This window comes from Pelodiscus sinensis, chromosome 1, assembly GCF_049634645.1.
Source record: "Pelodiscus sinensis isolate JC-2024 chromosome 1, ASM4963464v1, whole genome shotgun sequence".
In the NCBI taxonomy this organism is placed as follows: domain Eukaryota; kingdom Metazoa; phylum Chordata; order Testudines; family Trionychidae; genus Pelodiscus; species Pelodiscus sinensis.
This window is the reverse complement of record NC_134711.1, coordinates 158,152,773-158,174,637: the sequence shown is the minus strand read 5'-3', so window position 1 is coordinate 158,174,637 and position 21,865 is coordinate 158,152,773. Positions and strand designations below refer to the sequence as shown.

The following is a 21,865-nucleotide window of genomic DNA, read 5'->3' as shown; positions in this document are numbered from 1 at the left end:
TTCTCGTTTGCTAAACAACCTTCCCACCTTTCTCACAACACCATGGATGAAATCCTGGCCCCACTGATCTCAGTGCAAGTTTTGCATTGATTATAAACAGGTTCAGGATTCCTCCCTTCCAACTAGGTACTGGAGGTGTTGTTATACCACCTGACTTGAAGTTTCTATTATATACTGGGTTTACAGTTTGTTTCAATGGCTCTCAGCATTCTCCCTATTAAAAATTGTTCCAAGACTTTCCCTCTTTCTCCCCCCAAATGCATGCACATGTAGGACCACATTGTTATTCACTGAATGCTAGTGCTGCAGAAATAATAGCATGTGATCATGTAACTAAAGACAGTATTGTAATTCACATGCACAAAAGGGCATGCTAAAAGGAGGCATAAGCACTGAAAAGTCAGATAATGTCAAAATGAAGATTGCACAGTTCTCAGTCTTAGCATTCTCAGACTCCAGGGGTTTTAAAGTATTTTTACTAGTAGTTTTTTAAAAAATACACTGCATAATATAGAACTGTTCCCCAGCACAATCACAAATTATCCACAGATGCACAAGGAAATATTGACAGCACTCAGTAAAATGAGGTCCCAAATCTGCCTGGAATCTTTGCTCAATAGTGGAATATAATATCAAATTAATAGTGACTGACTGGATTGTCTTCAGAATAGTCCCTTTCTTGGTCTTTCGGTTCAGTATAAACAGATATATGTTGTCAGATCCTGGAACTATTATTTCCATTCTTTGCCCTGCTGAAGAAGCAAACACACAAAATCTAAGGAAGCCCAGAGATAGCAGACACTCCCAGTATGTTGTGATAGCTGGTATTTCTTTGTTACTTGTTTAGACAAAGTTTTCTTTGTACATTCCAAGATCCTCAAGTGAACATGGAGAATAAATTCACCAGTGAGTATTGCTCCTGGGTGATTTCTATAGACCGTCAAAGCCAGGTCCTTTATGATGTATAGTATACCTGAGCATTCTATAGCCTCTAGAGTAGACCCCCACTTGTCTAGAATTTTTATTTTCTCTTCTATAGCTTTTCTTGTTTATTAAGTAGTGTTAAAATAAATAATAATGCATTATACATTTACAATAAAGCTAGATGAATAGCCCAAATACCACCAGGGTGGCTGCAGTGGCACTATTTTTTACTATTGTACTAGGCCAAGCAGAGTCAGCAAGTCTGCCTACATACCCTGGGAAGCACTCTGCCAGTGGTGTATAGCCATACTCTTAGGTACCTGAACACATTTCAGTTCAGAATCTTAAAGTACTTTATGATAACTAAGCCCCCCAATTTGCCTGAGTATATTGTAACCATTTTGTTGATGGATAAACTAGGGCAAAGAGTGAGGTAACAGGCCTGATTCTAATCTTATTATTCTGTATACTTTTGTGCAAAGTGCTAGACAAACCCACATTCTCTGTTCCAAGACAACTCAATCAGAAATGGAGTTTTTCACTGCTACCACATTATAAGAAATAATTTAACACAGTGAGAAATTAAAAGTAATTCCACTTATAGTAGGAGAGCTAAACTGATAGCAAGCAGGGGGAAGAGAGATCAGAACCATGCAATATGTGACTTGCTCAAGGCCACCACATAGCTAGAGAAAGAGACTAGAAATTCTTCTTCCTTGACTTTAGCCACTAGACATAGTCATCTGTGCAATAAAATGCAGCATGAGAACATTTGTGTTTCTGGCATAGAATTAGTGAGCACGAGGGTCAAAAAAATGGAACAGCTATATTTAGTTCTATTCAGGGTCACAGTGGTTATTTCACGTCTTCACATACAATAGCACCTCTAACAAAGCTCTTCTAGATTAAGCTAACATATTTCTTTGGAGGGAGGCAGATGGGGAAAACAAGGCACAGCCTTTTAGAAATGAATGCCTTCAGCTGGAAGCTGGTTTCTCTCATATTTTATGAAAGTCAATCTCAGAACAGTAAAATATAAAGCAGCAGTTAATACAGAAGTAGCAGTTTGTGCATGTCTAATCTCGTGTTTCTAAATCTCGGGGAAAACAATCTTCTATTCATAAGGCCTGTTGTATGTTGTAGTTGATGCCATCCTAGCATGTGTATACCCTACACAGTAGTACAGAACTACCTGACTAAGCATGTACTAGTCATCCCTTCAGTAGAGGAAAACAATGGAAAACATTGCCTCCAGGCCCCATTCTAGCCCTAAGCAAGACTGAAAAATGGACTCTTGCTTAACTTCGGAAAAACTGAAGTTGCTTATACAGTCAGTGATTCTGGTTACCTTGGTAAGGAAGCATAAATTTTAAATAGATGCATCCACTGAGAGTGGGGGGGGGGAGGGGGGGGGAAGGGGAGTAACAATTTTGCCCGAAAAAGATACTTCCAGTGTCTTGCATGTTCCTCCTCAGCAGGTGTGCCTCATGTCATTTAGTTAACAGAACAGCAAAGAAACACTGACACAACATCTGGATGATATTAATTTTTTTCCTTCAATAGCACATGCAATGTAACCAATATCTTAAAGATCTACAAATCACCTCAGGTACCTCATACGGGGGCACTTAAACGTTGATGTGTGTGGAGTGGATACAAGGAGCCAGGGGAAGATTTTAGGGTTATTTCTAGCATTTTTAACAGCTGTCCCAAATTATTGCTCATATTGATTACCATTGACCTAATGCTAGAAGAATACACTGAATGATGGTTGAACAGCAATGGAAAAGACAACAGTTCTTTGTCTGAAGCTATGCCTAGACTACAGAGTTTTATCAGAAAAAGATACGCAAATTGCAGTCCCGTCTACACTGGGTCAAGTTTTGGAAAAACTTCCTCTTTCGGAAGAGCCCATAGGCTTCCGAAAGAGCACATCTGGTCTGAAAAAAATTTGGGCTGAACCAGAAATCTGTTCATTATTTGCATAAGGCCAAAAATGTTCCACATCCTTTACAGACCAAACAAAAAGTTACATGTCACTTATTCTGGATTTCATGCAATTGAGCATTAGCAAAGCCTACTGAGTGGCAGCCAAACACTGCCTTTTCCACTGTCAGCATGTGTCTGCAGAAGGCTCACCTGTTCTTGGGTCAGGGAAACAGAAAACCCTTTCTTGAATTTTAAAAAAGAAGGCTAAAATAATTGTTCTAGTCAAATTTTTAAATTATATATTTTGATCACATCAGAGAGGCAATGTATGTGCTGCTGTCCAGAAGCCCATCTGTGGGTAAACTGGCAGAAGACAGTATGATAAATTCAGAAGCTGAATGAAACAAACATGAGACTAGTGCTGACGGAAGGGCTTAATATAAAACAATTGATCATTTTCACAGGAATATTTAATAGGAAGATAAATATGAATAGATCTGTGGCTACCTATAATGGAGGGACAAGTCATGGCTCCATGCTTCAGAGTGAGTTGATATATTTAAAGGAAAACAACCTGCGACAGTCTCACTAGCTGAGGATAAACTACACTCAATGAACAGCAACACAAAATAGAATAAATTGATGCTTGCCCATTTTCTCAATGCAGGTTGCTGTCTGCCTGCATAGCAGATACCGAAAGCTCATTTGAGAAGAGTCCAAGATCAACCAAAAGGGATTGTGAAATCATCATGAGCTTGTTTCTAAGGAACAAACAACCAAATTCAGCTGTCAAACCAGAGAAAATCCATAGTGTCTCCTTTGATTGAATTATTGCAGAATGGTGCCTGTAAGTAAAAGCTGAATAAGGCCCAATGTTAAATGTCCCTGAGTGAAGAACTGACACACACAAAGATGAGGTTCACCACCACCAAACAGGAATTTGTGTCACACAAGAACAACCCACAAATGCTGCTCTTTACATTGGTATAAATCCAGAGTAACTACTGAAATCAGGGGAATTACTCCAATTTTATTCCAGTGTGCGCAGGATTTAGTCATTGGTAAAGAGGAGCTAATGATGTTCTCTCATTTCAATAAGATATTATTATTAAATAGGAAGTCAATACTAATAGCTTCCTAGGTAGTATTAAAGTAGTACATTTTGATGTTTCCGAGGACTTACATAGATGAACAACAATGCACACTAGCGGGGTGTGATTTCTAAAGTGCATCAGTATGGTTGGTATTAACTGATTTGTGTAGATTATGCTGGTGTAAATAAAGAGTTCCCTAGTGGACATCACTATACTTGTGGGATACATATTACATTACCTTAATAAAGGCTGTTTTACCATTTGGAATTACTACATAACAAAGCATGATGCCTTCATCGGAAGAATTTGAGGTTTCAGAGTTATTTATGAAGTGAGTTAAGGAATATAAACAAAATCTTTTTTTCAGTCCGAAATTATCAAGCCTATCATAGCATGGCTGTTGCTGAAATTAATGCTGACAGTATTTTAGCCATAAAATATTTTTCCTTTGAACATTTTGAATTCCTTAAAATAGGAATGGGCTTCCTGACCTTCTCCTTAGATTCCCTTCTAAAACATCCTGTTTATGACCCTTTGTATTTTCTATCTTCAGCAAAAGACAACACTGCCAATAAATTCCATCAAGCAAGGTTCAGAATATTTCAATACATTTTTTCTTAACTTTTTCCCTCCAAGCATACATTTCTCCAAGCATTCATATCATGTTATTAACCTGACCATAAAGCTCTTCCTTGCAGACCCTTATGGTCCATTTAATGCCATTTTCCTTGTCTCGGGGCACCTCACAACATAGAAAAAGAAACAAGATGTTGTTGCCATGTAATACGAAGTGATGACATTAGAATATTGTCAACTGCTGGTGCTTGGAGGTATCAACAGAACAATTTCTATTATTGCTTTTTGGAGTTATTAGGAAAATTATGATTTTTTTTATTGTTTAAAGTTGAAAAAAGGTCTTTTGTCTATTAGTATCTCAATTTTTTCATTTACTTCTAGTCTGATCATTTTCTACTTCTAATATCCTTGTTTAGATTAGCATATGTTATGGGCTCAATGTGCCATACCATATTTAATGTGGTTCATAATTTGTTTACGTTGAAGTCAACACACAGCAGAGCTTAAAAGATGTAAAATATTTCAAGTCATAACATTTATTCTAGCTGACTATTATTTTCCTTCCAAAAGGAATTTAAGCATTTATTATCTGAAGGTCAACATGATTGGACAAAAAGGTCAAAGTCCATAAATAGGAATATCTATTACATTTTTACATTATGCTTGTTTGATAACTAGCCTGTGACTAGTTGAGGTTTGAGATGTTAAATATCGGTTAATTGAGTAGTCGATTAACCTTACAAATTCTTATTGGTTACTCAACTATTCTAAAGTCTGCGGGGGGTGAGGCCAGCAGCCACTGTACTCTGGCCCCAGTTTCAAGGAGCCCCCTGCCATTCCACACTGCTGCCTCCTTATTAGACGCAGCGGTGGAGGGTGCCAGGCAGGAGCTGGTCCATGAGGGGAGCCAGTTTAAAAACCAGCTACCCTCGTGGACCAAATGCATGTTGCCCCGCACTGCTGCCTCTGTCTGAGAAGCAGCAGCACAGGGGTGGCAACAGCCCCTGTCCAGGGGAGGGCCTGAGCTCCCGGACTCAGTGCAAGTCAGAATTGAGCAGGGCTGTCTGCCTACCTGGTTCCTAATGCACTTTAAATGCAGAACTGCAGTAAGAGTAGGTCCCAGACCTGGCACAAGCCAGGACTGAGCCAGATTGCTGGCCAGCCTGCTGAAAAATTTACTGGCAAGTCGAGGTGGAGGGGGAGGGCGGAGAAAGGAGAGGGCAGAAATGCATGTAGTCTTTAGAATTAACCTGTAAGCATTTGCTTATTGGTTAATTGAGTAGACTGTTACATCCCTAGTTGAGATAAACTTGAAGCAAGGATTTTGTTTACAAATATCAAGTGTCCTAAATTTATTTAGATTCATTGGATAAATATTTATCCATGTAGCCATCATTAACTACACATCAGGTAAGATATTTGGGTTAATGCACTGAATTATTACTAAACTTTGACTACAAAAAGCAAAAATAATTCTTACAGTTTTTCATACAAATCTTTTAGCCCTGTAATGTATTAGACTACAGGGTATATTAACACCATATTGACCAATTTTTGTGTTGTGAGATTATGTTGTCTTCAACTACCCTTTGCTTTACTGTTAATCAGTGGTGGGCCCTGCTATTTCATATTACAAATATGCAAAACAGGCTCTTTGAAAATTGCTTTGTTCTGTCGGGCAAACAAAACCACAAAGGCTCAAATCCCTGCTAAGTATTATGCAAATCCTCATCAAAAAATGGGTACAGATGAAATAAAATACATTGTGCTTATTAAAATGCAAATTCAGGCTCCTGAGCTTCTCCTGCACAAGTTGACAAAAATCATTGTGTCCTGAAATATAGTAGGGGAGATTTGTTTTCCCTTAATTTCTACTGTATTCTCTTCTCCTGCCTCTTTACTCTTCCTAAAGAATGTTTTTATATTTCCTCCTTGTGCCAGGGTGTTGGGCTCAGTGGCTGCTGAGCACCGCACTCTCCGGCGGTTGGAGGAGGCATTGGCTGTCAACTGCGCTGCAGCGTTCCTGCACGGCATGCTCTGCAGCCACTCCCCCAGACTCAGGGGAGGAAGCGCTAGGGGCTGATTCTGTGTACCAGGCATCGGGGGCAGGGCTATGGCACGCCAGGTAGGACGGCGCCGGGGCACCAATTCAAATGTCAGCCACGGGCCGCAAAGAGGGGCAGAGAGGAAGGGAGGAAGGCGACCGGAAGAGGAGCACGGTCAGAGGTTGGCTGGATGCCCAGAAACCTGAGGAGCTGCAGAGAGACGGAGGACGGGCCCAATGGTTCAGAGGAGTGGCAAGCTCCAGGACCTGATGGTCAGGTGACCGTCCAGGGAAGAAGCCAGGCGGAGGGAAGGAAGTTACCCAGGATGGGGTAAGGAAAACACCGATATCCCCAAAGGTTGAAACAAAATACAGGACTATGTAGCACTTTAAAGACTAACAAGATGGTTTATTAGATGATGAGCTTTCGTGGGCCAGACCCACTTCCTCAGATCAAATAGTGGAAGAAAATAGTCACAACCATATATACGAAAGGATACAATTTAAAAAAAATGAACACATATGAAAAGGACAAATCACATTTCAGAACAGAAGGGGGATGCGGGGGGGGGGGGGGGAGGTGAATGCCAGTGAGTTAATGATATTAGAGGAGGGGAAGGGTAGATGTCTGTGAGTTAATAGTATTAGAGATGATAATTGGGGAAGCTATCTTTGTAATGGGTAAGATAGCTGGAGTCTTTGTTAAGTCCCCTGCGGAGAGTGACGAATTTTAGCATGAATGCCAGTTCAGAGGATTCCCTTTCAAGTGCAGATTTGAATGTCTTCTGAAGTAGGATGCAGGTTAGCAGGTCATTGAGACAGTGTCCTTTCTGGTTGAAATGACAAGCAACTGTTTTTTCTTTGTGATCCTGTCTAATGTCTGTTTTGTGGGCATTGATTCTTTGGCGAAGTGTCTGAGACGTTTGTCCAATGTACATAGCAGACGGACACTTTTGGCACATGATAGCATAGATTATATTTCTGGAGGCGCAGGAATATGTATTCTTGATCTTATAACTCACTTGGTTAGGCCCAATAATGGTGTCAGCAGAGTGAATATGTGGACAAAGCTGGCAGCGGGGTTTGTTACAAGGGAAAGTACCAGAGTTGGTATTAGTGTGGTATGTCCTGTGGTTGTTGGTAAGAATCATCTTGAGGTTAGGTGGTTGTCTATAGGAGACCATGGGTCTGTCTCCCAGAGCTTCTTGGAGTTTAGTGTCCTGTTCCAGTATAGGTTGTAATCTATTGATAATGTGTTGGACAGGTTTAAGTTGGGAGCTGTAGGTGATGACAAGTGGTGTTCTATTGTTGGTTTTCTTGGGTCTGTCTTATAGTAGATGGTTTCTAGGTATTCGTTTGGGTCTTTCAATTTGCTTTTTTATTTCTCCGGGTGGGTAGTTGAGGTTTATAAATGCTTGGTAGAGATCCTGAAGTTTCTGGTCTCTGTCTGTGGGATTAGAGCAGATGCGGTATATCGAAGGGCTTGGCTATAGATGATGGATCGTATGGTGTGTGCTGGATGGGAGCTGGAAGCATGTAGGTAACTGTATGAGTCAGTGGGTTTTCTGTACAGGGTGGTGTCTAATTTTCCATTGTTGATTTGTACTGTGGTGTCCAGGAAATGGATCTCTCATGTGGAATGGTCCAGGCTGAGGTTAATGGTGGGGTGTAGGTTGTTGAAATCTCTGTGGAATGTCTCCAGTGTTTCTTGGCCATGCGTCCAGATCATAAAGATGTCATCGATGTAGTGTAAGTAGAGAAGGGGTAAAAGGGGACGGGAGTTGAGGAAAGGTTGCTCTAGGTCATACCACACTAATACCAACCTTGGTACTTTCCCTTGCAACAAACCCTGCTGCCAGCTTTGTCCACATACATTAGCTAACATGGTGGTATTTGCACTCAAAAAGTGAAATCACAACCCATGTGATCGATCGACTTAATAATGATCATTGCTGATGCCCTTTGCAAGGGCAACAATACAAGCCTCTGAGAACAATTTTGTTTCAAAGCTATCAAAGCAGCACACAGCCTTATTAAATCAATGCCAAGGTGACAGGGTTTCCTGGTCCCAGAGGGCACAGATATTTTAATGAAGCATGCAGTTTAGTGTGACCAGACAGCAAGTGTGAAAAATCAGGACGTGGGTGGAGTCATTAGTCACCTTATATCAGAAAAAGCCCCAAATATTGGGATGGTCCCTATACAAATTGGGATATCTGGTCACCCTGCTGCAGGTCCGGTGGGCCAGAAGTCTGTGTGCAGCAAATGAGAACGGGGCTTCCTTGTGCTGCAGTTCCAGCTCTCTCACAGGGTTGTGCTCCTCATCCAAGCCCAATCACAAGCCCCACCCCAGGGTCTATTTCCTACCTTACCTGCACCTACTGGCAGCCCTAAAATACGTTTCAAGGAAAATGGTCAAAGATTTTATTATTTATTATGTGTATTATCTCTAGGCACGATGATAATACACATAATTAATTATAACATCTTTGATCATTGTCTTTGCAATGTATTTTAGACCTGCCAATAGGACTACCTTCACAAATTCAGTTTCCAATGCACGACTACTATAGTTCATTACAAAGATTTCTATTTCAATAGGACTTTTGCTATAGCTCTATATTTTAATAATAGCAGTTTGCCTCCCCTCTCTATGGAGAAGTTTAACTGTATTTTGACAGAATGTGTCCAACTGGCACATATCAATATTTAGGCTCTTTCCTGAACTATTAGGAGCTGAGCATGTCATTAGAAATTGCAGTAAGGCCTCACATTGATCTGTTGCCTCCATTTCAGACTGCATTAGTGATCACCATAGTTTAAGTGATTTAAGATCACATTTAGTGTAGGTTATACGAACCATCAATGTTAAAAGAGAAACACCTTACTGTTATCCTGGAACTCTCACTGCAAGAGCCAAGCAGGCTCACTCTTCTGTAATGCCTGATTAATCTTGAAAATGTAATAAAGGTTGTCAAAGAAAAATAAGTTCCTCCATTTGCAAAAACAAATTTTAGAAACTGTCAACTACTCCACTCCAATGGACTTAACTTAATTACAGTGAAGAAACCCCATTCAAAGATTTAAATTAGTAGCTGGTCTAGTCATCATTAGAGACTGTTGTACTTAGAGAAACTTTTGTAGCATTTCCACAGCGATTATATCTTGGTGAGCGAGTGATGGATCTTTCAGAAATGTTTATGTTTTCTATTGTAAAGGCATCTTTACTCATGAGCAGTCAATCCAAATAAGGCTTCTAAGAGGTGTGCTAGCTGTTGTGAGGAAACAGGAGAATATAAAACTTCATGGATATAAGCAGCATTGTCAGATTCACCAGTCTAGAAATTAACATCTGCATAGTTCTGCAGAGCAGAAAAATCAATTTCTACCTCCAGAATTTTTCAGTACAGAGGCTTAGCAACTATACTGGTATCTGCATTTGCGTTCCAAAAGTAGGAACAGAAATCAGTTATGTGGACTGGCTTTAATACTTGTGATTTTACCTCTAAATCTGTTATTAACTGCTATCCTTCTCCATCCGTGTTCTGTTCCTTCTCTCCCATTCAGCACACCAGGAGTTAATTAGTATGCTGCCTATTAGAAGATCAAACTAACAACAACTACCACCATCCTAAAATAGAAGAGAGACCTTCAAAGATTCAACAAACTAGCATGCAAGTGCTATATTAACTGTATAAAACACATCCAGGTTTTCTTCTGATACGGTATTGATAATTGCAAAGTGGAAACAGAACTCAAGAGACAAGGCTCGGTATAAATCCAAAGGCGAGTGTTTTTATGATCAATGTTTCAGAAGAGAATTTGAAGCCTTTATTCTTCAGAAACTCTGACTGTATAAAACACCAAAGAAGTACAAGACCAATACTATTTCTGAAAGTTTGGGAAGGTAAGAAATGTTAAATGGGGAGGAGGGGCAAGGAGGAAAGTACTTCAACTTTTGGAGATGAGATGGCAGAAATATCCTTAGGACATATGACAACCTGTCACCACATCAAATGAGCAACAATAGAGAATGGACACATGGTGAATTCCCCCTCCCCTCCCACCTCTGACACAGATGCTCTGTTAGAAGTGTCAACCCTTGTATACCTTGTCATGGCAATAAAGTTACTGAAAGTGAAATTGAGATTAAACCCGCTGCTAAAATACAGACTAACTGGACTTATTTCTGGCACCTGCCATTACCAGATTCTGCTTTTTAGATTGTTTCTCCTAACAACATTTCCACACAAATGGGAGGACTCAAACATTCCTGCTCAAGCTGTTGCATATATTTTTGTCTTTCATTCATCCTTGTCTTTGCTCATCAGGTGCTTGCTGCCTGTTACCCCCTTGTACTTACAACGATCCACAGTAATTGTGATTTATTTCACTCATTCTTGGCCGTGTCTCTGACACTACACTCCCCAGTCTCTATTGATTTCTTTCTTGGAGCTGACCAGTATTTCCCTTCAACATCAGACATATCTGAATACAACTAGGTTTAAAATATATGTGTTTGATATTGTCCAAAAATTCAGAAGTCACGGGGAACATTAAGCATGATTTTGGGTGCTCAACTTGAGACACATTCAAGGGCTCTTATTTTCCTAGGATAGCCACCCAAACAATTCACACCCACATCACATTATTAGCAGCAATTTAAATAATCAAAATCAACAACAACATCATAACACTAAGCTTGTACATAGCGCTTCTCCATAGATTACCAAATGCATTGCCAAAGAGACCAGTATCACTACTCTGTTTTACAAATGGGAAAACTGAAGCACAAAGAGTTGAAGTAACTGGCCCGAAGTGTCCTAACGGGACAGTGTTAGAGCCAGAGTCCCAGTCAAGTGATCTATACACTAGAACACACTGCCTCTAAAGCAGATTAACTAGATCAGGTTCTTATAGCATGAGGGCTTCATCACAATCCAGTCTCTGCCAATGAAGAATACATTTTTCAGTGCTTAGCCCATTTTAATTTGAAATTACATAAGCAATAGGGCCTCCAGCACTTGCTGGAGATGACTGTTCCATTATCTATTGGATCTCACTAGAAGGACAATTTTTCTGCTGGTCAGGGTATGTTTTCCCTTTGTTTTACTTTCCACACAGCATTTTTATGTTTAGTCATTTTATCAAATGGTTTTCAAAATAATCCGGATCTTAGACGATGACAGTTTACTTGTACTACTTTATCTTACATTCACCTCAGGGACAGAATCAACACATATCTAGGAAAAACACAAAGTTAGAATAATACTTGCTTTGTTGTTTGCTGCCTTCAATCCACATGGTGGGGGAGGGAAGGGGAGGGGAGAACAAACTTTTGCCTTTGTTACACAATAGCTCTCTCTGAGTAGCTGTTAGGGACAAAAATAGAATACTCCCATCTGTGTGGTTTTACAGACATGTAAACTGCTCCCTCTCATAGGAAGAAGCTTTGTAATAGCTGTGGGAGTCTTTTCTTTAAAAAACAAAAGCATCATATCAACTTAGTTTCAAGGTGCAGAGTTCCTAATATTTAACAATACCTTCTTGACAAATTGACTAAACATGTAACACAGAAGAACTATGTATAAAAATGGCTTATGAGAATAGCTTATTTTGGGCAATGTGTACATGTAGACCTAAAATTAAGAATGATCTCACAATTAAGTCCAATTACTACAATGTATCAGGAATCTGTACATTTACATGTTACACTGGTGTACCAAAAGTTTTTTTTTCTAATTATATATTTCTTTGTGTTTTATCATCTATCTTTTTTGTCTCTCTCTCTCAACTATATCTGTGCTGAGCTTTCCAACAGTGCACTTGCTGGGTACCAAATTCCAACTATTCACAGCACATTGCACACGACCATTAGTAGGGTGAGGTAATTGGTATTTTATTGCCTGCCTTAATTTGCTCTTTTGATAAGACTCCAAGACAAGAATGCAACTAGAAGCAGAGACTAGCAGGACTTAAAAACATTAGGGGCCTAATTTAATGCCCAGTGAAGTTAATACAAGTTGGATCAGGCTATGTATAGATGAATCTCAAAGATGAAGTTTTATTTTTAGCAGTCACATGTTGTATGCTCTTGAAGATTAAGTTGGAATGGAATTATGTTTTAAATCATCTGGAGGGTAGTTTATGGTTTGAGTTAATAATATACACTGTTTACCTGACCCACCACAATGGTTCAGTCAAATGATTAAGTATTTAAGATTGTGCTTTCAGAATAAATACATTAGGTATCTGTTTTGTATAAGCATGTGCACAGGCTCAGACATGAATCACCCCTGCCATCCTGCATTTATGACAAGAACCTTAGAACACTCCTTCCAAAAGGATTAAAAACTGACAGAGAGAAAAGTGCAAAAAGCATTTTTTCACATTTCTTCCCCAGGATTCCTACTTAGAGACAGGCAAACTCTGTTCAATGGAAGTCTCAAAGGGGAAGCCATGCTAGTCAACAACTTAAAAAAAAAAAAGTGGTTCAGCAGCACTGTAGAAACTAACAAATAAAATAAAATTAATATTCTCTATATATAGTGCTTTTTTTGTGACAGGGTACCATCACCTTTTTTTGGGAGCACTGGCCGCTTTTTACTGGCACAGCCCCCAGCCAGCCCTGGGAGCACTCACACCATGCCGGACAGAAGCCCACTTGGGACACGTGGCAATTAAAGGGGCCACAACCATATTTTGGCCTGTTTTTTTTTTCTTCTTGCTCGATAAAACCATGGGAACCCATTGATACCCTTTAGTACCGGCACCTTTATTTATACAAAAAAGCACTGTATATAGATATATATAGTATCATGAGCTTTCATGGGTACAACCCACTTTATCAGATGAAACTCATATATATTTCTGTCCAACAAAATAAGTTCTGATCCATAGCTCAAAACTCAAAATAAACATGAATAGAATTTTTGTCATGAAAAAAATAACCTAAAATTGTGGGTTTCCTACCTTCTCTGATTAATACATGGAAGTTAACACGATGAGTAAAAAATATTGCGCTCTGTTCCTCTGTAAGAGGTATAGTATTACAAGTCTACTGTAATATCATGTTCTTCAACTGCTACTGGAATTCTAGTCCAAAGAGTTTTGAATTATTCTGTTAACTTTTGGATGCTCCTTACTGGAGCTGAATCGCTGGATATTTTGAGGTTAGTTCATCAATACATTTTTATTTATTACTACCCTAATTGTATAACACCAGAAAGGCATGGAAATTTAGTTCATATACTGTGCAAAAATCCCACTTCAATAACTAAACTATCTTAGTTGTATGCCTTGACATTAGAGAATATGTTTTGTGCACCTGGTGCATAAAAATGGTCAAATGATTCCCCTGCATTCATAAAGGTGGGAGAATTTGGTCTGAGGTTGAAAGCTTTTCTGGCAAGTTTCAGTAAGTACAGGGTGTTTTTTTAATAGTCCAGAAAATAGGAAGTTTGAACGGAAATTGTGGCATAGCCTTAATTATGGTCTAGCTCAGAAAGTGGCGCCACAATAGCATATGCTAAACTTTTGTTTTTTTAAAAGGACTGTCATCAAAAAACTCTTGCTTCTTAAAAGTTGTATTGCCTTAGTGGTAACTATCAGCTTCTTCACCAGTGATTTTGTTACTTTTGGCAAAGGCATAAATGCACACCCCCATCAAGTGGCTGTCAAAATTGATCAGAGAGGTTTTTATTTCATTCAAAAAGACATTTCTCAATATCAGCCTTTTCTTTTTCATAACTGCACCATTATGTTGCAATACTGGAAGCTTTTCACTGGAGATTTTCCTTCTGGATGTGCAGCTACACAAAGAAATCATGATGTGTTGCTTTCTCAGATTTAGATATGAGCTTGCTTCCTTTCTTCCCCCCTTCTCTTCCCCCCCACCCATTCTCACCTCCCCACACACTCAGGTTGTACTCAAATTTGCCTGAAAAAGGACACCCATATAGAGCTTACCATATGTCCCTAAGAACGAGTGGTAGATCCAAGGACATTTTATTCTCCTAGATCCCCAGGAATTCATCATTACTGGTATCGTACATCTTATTGCTTCAGGGAAAGCAGAGCCTACTTTTCTTGAAGGACTTTTTGTTGTCATTTTTCTTAACACATGTTGACCAAGAGGGAGAAATGACCTCCTAATATTAGGTTATATTTTCCTTGGCCATTACTCAGTTCAGGTGTTTTCTCTTATCTTCTCCACCCCCCCTCCATTCCCTCCGCTGCTTTCCCCATCCTGCTGAAATGCCAGAAGCTAAAAATCAGCAAAAATAAAGACTGGCCATTAATCCTATCTCTGTTGTTTCTGAAATGCCAGTTAGTAGAATGACCACGGTTAGTCTTCTATATGCCACTACCACTTCCTTTTCTGAACATTGGTTAACCAATTAGTAACTAGTAACCGTGGTCTAATAAGCCTAGCTGAAGCCATGTAGTATGGTGGGCCATGGCCATTCCAGGAAGTGGCACACTAAGCACTGTTTGCTTATATGTACTCATTAATAACTAGGGGGAAGTTATAAAGTTCTGCTCGGTGTTCTGCTGTTGTGCCCAAGAGATTTAGCAAAAAGGCATGCTAGTTTGGAGCCACTTTCTGGAATATGTATGTGCATTGCACAGCTTAAATCCTGGGACAGCTGCATATGCTGTAAATACTTGAGCTGGAAGATCTATCCTCTTAACTGCTGTGTATGGCACATGGAGGATTTCATAGGTTTATCTTCTCTCTGGTTATCTGGAGTAAGGCACTATCCTCAGCTACCTCATCATACAAAAGGAGTTCAGAATTGGCATCCCTAGACAGTCATTTCTAGAAACTTTTTTAGAAGTATTATTTGCACTGCATTTTCCAAATGTAAAGCACCATGCAAGTTAATGAGTTAGTTAGTGTTATTTTTGTGTCTCCTAATTAAATTCTGTGAGAGCTTGTCATGTTCCCACCCAGCAAAATATGGTGACTCTTTTAGCTGCCAATCTTTTATTGAAAAGATAGCAGTGCAGCCAGTTTCAAATACAAATTTAGGACCTCCCACAAAGCATCCTAGCCGCAATGTTAAAGATTTCACAGGCAGCCTCATCCCACATCTGCCCCAGAATCTGCCTCCATGCCAATTGGAAGGTTCAAAAAGGCATCCAGAAATTACATGTATTCACAGAAAAAGATAAGGCAATTTTAGATGGTTTCCTTAAAAAAAAAACCAAACCACACCACGCAACACATATGTATGTAGGAACCAAACTTACTGAATGCCCCAGTGAGAGCAGAACACTTATCTCAGATTCCACAAAGCTTCTTGTATTCCACACCACAGGCCCTTGGAGCATGTGTAGAAGAGGTGCAAAAACATCCCAAGCCTTGTACCTGCAACAACCGGAAGTTTTGGCACTATTCCTTAAATAGGTCCCCAGCTGAAAAAGGCCAGCAGAAGTCAACAACACCCTCCCCTCACGCCTTGCTGGTGTTACACCTCTTTCCTTGTAAACTAGAGATTATCACATTGTTGCCTGTTGAAGGGGTATAGAACTTGATTGCCTTCAGTCAGAAACTCTACTTCATTATTGCAAACATTTCCACCTGTGCAGGCTAGGGACCTGAACAGTTAATTAACTTCCCGTGAAAAAGCTAACCAAATACATATACCTTCATCATATCTGAGGGCTAGGTTCACAACAGAATTTAGGTCCCTAAGTGTCACTTTAGGTGCCAGAATCAGAAAACTGACACCAGGCTACCAACAAACCCTGTGGCTGCCTAAACTTTTCCAGCACTCAAACCTGTCAACAGGAGGAGGGGGAAAGAGGGCAGTTGTCCGAGGGCCTAGCAATTCAAAGCAGCCTAGGAAAGGTCACCTTTAAATCAGTGTTGGAGCATTGCCACCAGGCAGCTTTTAGGGCTGGGGGGAGGGGCATACCATGCTCTGGGTGGCCTGGAGAGCTAGTTGCCCTGGTCTGTCTCCTTCTACCCAAGGCCCGGCCCCTTCCAGGAGCATGGATCTGCCTCCCCCCCCCCCTGCACACACATTTTGCCCAAGGGACTGCACAAGATGTTGGTTTGCCTGCTAGCACCTACATTTCTGCAGAAATAGGCCCCTAGGGAAATTTGCTTCTGTGTATGCACAGTGATGCCTCACTCTAAACTTACAGGTACCCAAGCATCATAACAACATAAAAAGTAAGAGAAGATAGGAATTCTTCCGCCTAAAATTGGCTGAGGCTCCCTACCTAGTAGGCCTACCAGATCAGGCCCCTGTAATTGCAACCACACCACCACAACACAACCTCCTCTCTCATAACTTTTAATCTCTTGGTTAGGACATTCACCTGGTATATGGGAGATGCCTTTTTCAAGTCCCCCCTCTGCCTGAGGAAGGGAAAAAGGATTTGAGTAAGACTCTACCACCTTTCAGGTGTGTGCACAGGCAGCAGGTAGAGCCCCCATTATAGGGATGCTAGCTCCCAGCTCCACCCTACGTGTGCACAACCTCAAAGGATACAGCTGAATCCTCTTACCCTCCTCTCCCAAAGAAGCCCAGACCACTCCCTGGAAGAGTCCTGGGCCAGCCACAAACACATCTCCCTGCCCCAAACCCAAGCTGCTTGGGAAAAAGTATCTTTTTGGAGACGCTTTTCCTTTACCCCTTGCAGGTTCCATAATGGCTAATGACAGAGTCCAGGAAGGTTACTGGTGTGTAATCTAAACCACTGGGCTATTGGGTAGGATGTGGGCTGCCTTTATTTCTCCTGTTGAAATTATTCCATTGTGGCTATATAATCGAAATAAAGTCATTGGATTGTGGGGGAAGAGGGAGGAGGTATATCCTGGGTCTTCCACCTACCAGCTGAATATTCTAACCACCAGACAACAGAGCCAAATAGTTGCTCTCTTGCTTCCCGCTCTCCAGCACCACATCGAAGTTCCTTCTTAGCCCTGAGCACCTTCCTCATAAAATCAGTAGCAATATATCAATATTTCTCATGGACTTGGACAACATCATCCCTACACTGGAGAAGTCCTATATATTCCTCCACAGTGCTTTAATAATTATGAATATTTGAAATGGTCAGCTGTGAACTTATTTTCTGCTATTACAATCCTGAAGTTGAGGCAGCTGTCCAGATACCTCATTACCCCTAGATTTCTAAAAAAAACACCCCAAAATTTATGACTTGAATGACAAAGTTTTAACATAAATACCTACCCTGCTTATAAAAAGATATCTATCATGTAATAATATATCCACACACTTTCCCTTGCCCAGACAGCTTAGCTGAAAAGGAAGGTATCTGTCCTAGAGTTATTTATAAAATATAACTTATAAGCATATGCAGCTTTCCTTTGTAATATATAAACGGCTTACCTTGTATGGAGTAACAGCTTTCTATAACACCAGCGATTATCTATGCTTTGTCTAGGCATGCTGTATATAAAATTATTTTATTCTTGTATGTCCTCTTTTTTTAATAGACTGCTAAATCATGATTTCTTAGCACAAACAGAGAAGAAATTAAGCAGCAGCATAACTGTAATTGTAAGGAACGGAACTTACAACTTCAAGTCATCTAGAAGTCATGATGCATAATAAAGAACAACTCCTATTGATGGTTAATGAGTAAGTGGGAATAAAGATGTTAAAGGAACGAGAACCTTAAATAAACAGTGTCAAATCCTTGGCTGCACTGAGGAGCGTGTAGCATGTGGCTTAAGTGCTCATCTTTACGTTCCCTCCATGCCAAAGGCTATTCTAATAGTCCCAAGCCAGACAGTAGTGGCAGGACATGGGAAAGGCCTTGGCTATACCCAGTACAGTGGCAGCGAGATGTGTCTGGCCATACCATGGAGACCCCTTTTAAAGTGGCATTCTGGCACTGGACTGTGGCAAGGACAGAGCTATGACAACAGAAAGATTGTAGAGGATTGACAGGAGCCATATGGATGTGCTAGCTTGCTTGGGAATTACATGCACCCCTAAGGGCTCATGGGTTGTGGAGTTTCAAACCCTGGTCCTTTCCATAGAGGGAGCAGAGCAGCAAACCCCTCCTCTGACTGTTCTCCCAGAAATGCAAGTTCAAGGAGCTTCATCCCCACTCCAAAGGGTGTTTACCTGGGAGAGGAAAATCAGCCTCCATGCAAGCCTTTGATAGACAACCCTATTACAAATCTGTGGCCATGCAAACTGGGCATTTTGATGGAAATTAGATATCTGTAGTCTATGAATTGAGACTAGCTAATGCATTTGAGAGGCCACAATCTCAGTAAGAGTTCTTGTCCCAAATAGGATTATGCCCTCTGCCAAGTTGTCAGAAAACTGAATGTGAAAGAAGCCCCTTTACCAGCTCCTCTGTAAGCTAAGCAGCCCTGTCTGGCAGCTGCCAGGCTATGGAGTACCACTCTGGAACAGCAGGCAGCCCACCCACTTCTGAGAAAAGCAGGGCTAACTTGTGCCAATTCTGGAGTGCTTCAAAATATTGGCATACAAAAGGCTGAATCCACAGAGAAGTTACCCAATTTGCATATCATCAAGGAAGCATGTAGGGCAGATGTGGGCAGCGCAGATATCACAGCAGAAATACTTGATGAAAATGTCCCCGATGAAAGGACAAGAATTGCCTTTTTTGTAGATTTGTGGTAACTAAGCACTATTGTTCCTTGGCTGTCATCCTAACAAACAACAGGTGGGCAGAGGGTGGAGGTTGTGCCATTACAAATTATCAGCTGTTAGATCAGCGTGCACAGGGAAGAACCACAGGTGTGTGGTATTAATAGCTACATTTCTCTTTCCATTCACTTAATAATTGCTTCTAATGTGGCTTCCACGTAGAATACAGTCTCATGGACTCCAAAAGCATTTTGATTAAGCTTAATACAATACATGCAAGCAATACTTGTGCGCTAAACATACAAAGCTAGTGTTTTCTTTCTTAAGCCACTTACCTCTGAGTGATGTACATGCAGGATGATCTACAGTGTCATAGTAAATAGCCTTCATTGTCCCCTTCACTGTTGCTTTTTGGGAAATATGAGTTTTACCCTCACTTTTCTTCCTAAAAAAGTAAAATACCACAACACCCAGACTTAAGTGGAGTGGCACAGGCATAGGGGAAGGTCAGATTTAGCATGCCAGGTGTGGGTTATATTTTTTAATGCACACAGAAAATTTGTCATGCTCTGAAAGGCATTTGCATTGCATTAGTACTTTTATGACCCTCCTTACCAAAGTGTCTACCACCTCAAAATATTAATGTATTTATCTTCAGAGATAGGGAGTGCTGCTTTTCCCATCCATTTTACAGATCTGGTACTGAGACAGACAGACAATGACTAGCCCAAGATTGCACAGAAAAGCTGTTGCAGGTCTCCTAAGTGCAAGGCTAGCGGGTTCAGAGCACTAAACCATCTTTTCTCAGTCAATGGTAACTAAGTGGTCTGGTGTTGTTAGTGTATTGTACTTTCAACTGAGACAAAGAGCCACAACATAAACTAACACGCTGTTTTAGCTTTCAAAATGAGTTCAATAGACTAATGGGCTGTGTCTAGACTGCATCCCTTTTCCGTAAAAGGGATGCAAATTAGACACATCGCAATTGCAAATGAAGTGGGGATTTAAATCTCCCCCGCTTCATTTGCATAAAAATGGCTGCCGCTTTTTTCCGGCTCGGAGCTTTGCCGGAAAAAAGCGCCAGTCTAGACGTGGATCTTTCGGAAAATAAAGCCTTTTCTGAAAGATCCCTTATTCCTCTTAAAATGGAGTATTGATTGTTTTGGGAAAGGAACTATGTCGTTTATTGCTTGGTGGCAAGAAAATATATTTGACTCTTATTTTCTAACTCGGTGGTGAGCAACCTTCAACCCGAGGGTCTCATGCAGACCATCAAGGCTCTATATGTGACCTGAGAGACATTTTGTTTACCATTGTCCATGCACAGGATGGCCAGATTTTGCTGGCTTTTGCCTGCATAGGTTTTTTTCCTACCCATAGTACTAAAGAGACACGCATGTAAACTAAGAGCATAGGAAGTGGGTGCTAATTGCACACAACATTGACTGTCAAAGCCGTGTGCTCTCTCTGCATCCCATCAAAGTGCTGCTATATTTCTATTGACACACTGCAAATTCAAGGTATGCAAGAGCAGTTAGCAAAGCTACGCTATCCTGGTAAGCCGTCTTTGTCATGACAATCTTGTGGCCCACTAAGATGAAGGAGGGCCACTCATCTGGCTCACTCACTAATCTAGTTTGCCCATCAATGTTTAATGGAATGATTATTGAGACAGTAGTGCATATCAAACCAAAAGTTTGAATTTTCTTTCGAATGTTACTGAAAAATTTATTTTAAGAGCAAAGTGGATTTAAGTCAGTAGTAATGGTTCTAAGACTGTCATGAAATTAATTAATTGTGGATTTAGCAATCATAAACACGAAGTCCCATGTTGTAAGCACCCCTATGTCCTAAAAATCTCATGTCTTGCCTTACTACATTTTCAGTGTAAGAGGGTTAGCTATGTTTACACCATGTTTCCCAAAACTCACTTTTATCAGTAGGAGTAAAGAGACAGTTTTGACTATCTCCTATCCCCATTTCACCTTCCACCCCAATCATTATTTCCTTGCCATTTTTCCATACCGTACATAGTGCTTCCAGTACTACCTCTGAAATTCTGAAACTGTGTGTTTTGGCACTGAAATCCTTGTTTATGTCTTCTATAAGGCCTGTTGCAGTAAAATGTTTTTGATTTGATCTTGCTTGCTGTGCACTAAGTTTCATTGGAGAGATGGGGAGATTCTCTGATGTTTGATGTAGTCGAGCGTGATGCATGCAAGAGGATTTTTCTTTATAAAAAACTGATCTCCTCTACAAACTGCTGCAACTGGCTCACTACACAGCAGGTGGAGTGAATCGTTTTATTACAGAGATGAGTAAACCGCTCTACGTAAGGCTCACAACAGGCTCCGATTTGCACCTGTTGGACTGTTTCAAAGAACACAAATGTCTCAACATTCAGGCCAGAACATGCTGCCTTTTGCCAATTCTGCTGTGAGGGAACATGCTACTTGGCAAATAAAAGATAGGTCAGCAACCAATTCTCTCTCCCCTGTGTCACTTTAGTTATTTTAAGTTCCTTCCTGGGAGGCGGGAGGGACATAGCAAATAACCGCGCTCATCAATTACATTTGCCAAGCAGCTGTATTTACAAAAAACCATCAATTTGATATTGTACTTTAAAAAAAAAAAAACTTTTCTGGCCTAACATTCCTGGATTCTGAAGGATTGATACATCCATTAGTCTA

At 40.5% G+C, this 21,865-nt stretch overlaps 1 protein-coding gene across 1 annotated transcript in view; it reads right to left on the bottom strand.

Moving 5' to 3' along the window:
* LOC112544763 (uncharacterized) overlaps positions 1-19,617 on the bottom strand; it is an 89,199-nt gene extending 69,582 nt beyond the window's left edge. The window contains exon 1 of the mRNA XM_075908818.1: positions 19,511-19,617. The gene's annotated coding sequence lies outside the window, so the exon portion shown is untranslated. The remainder of the gene's footprint in view (positions 1-19,510) is intronic.
* Positions 19,618-21,865: the final 2,248 nt, after the last annotated feature.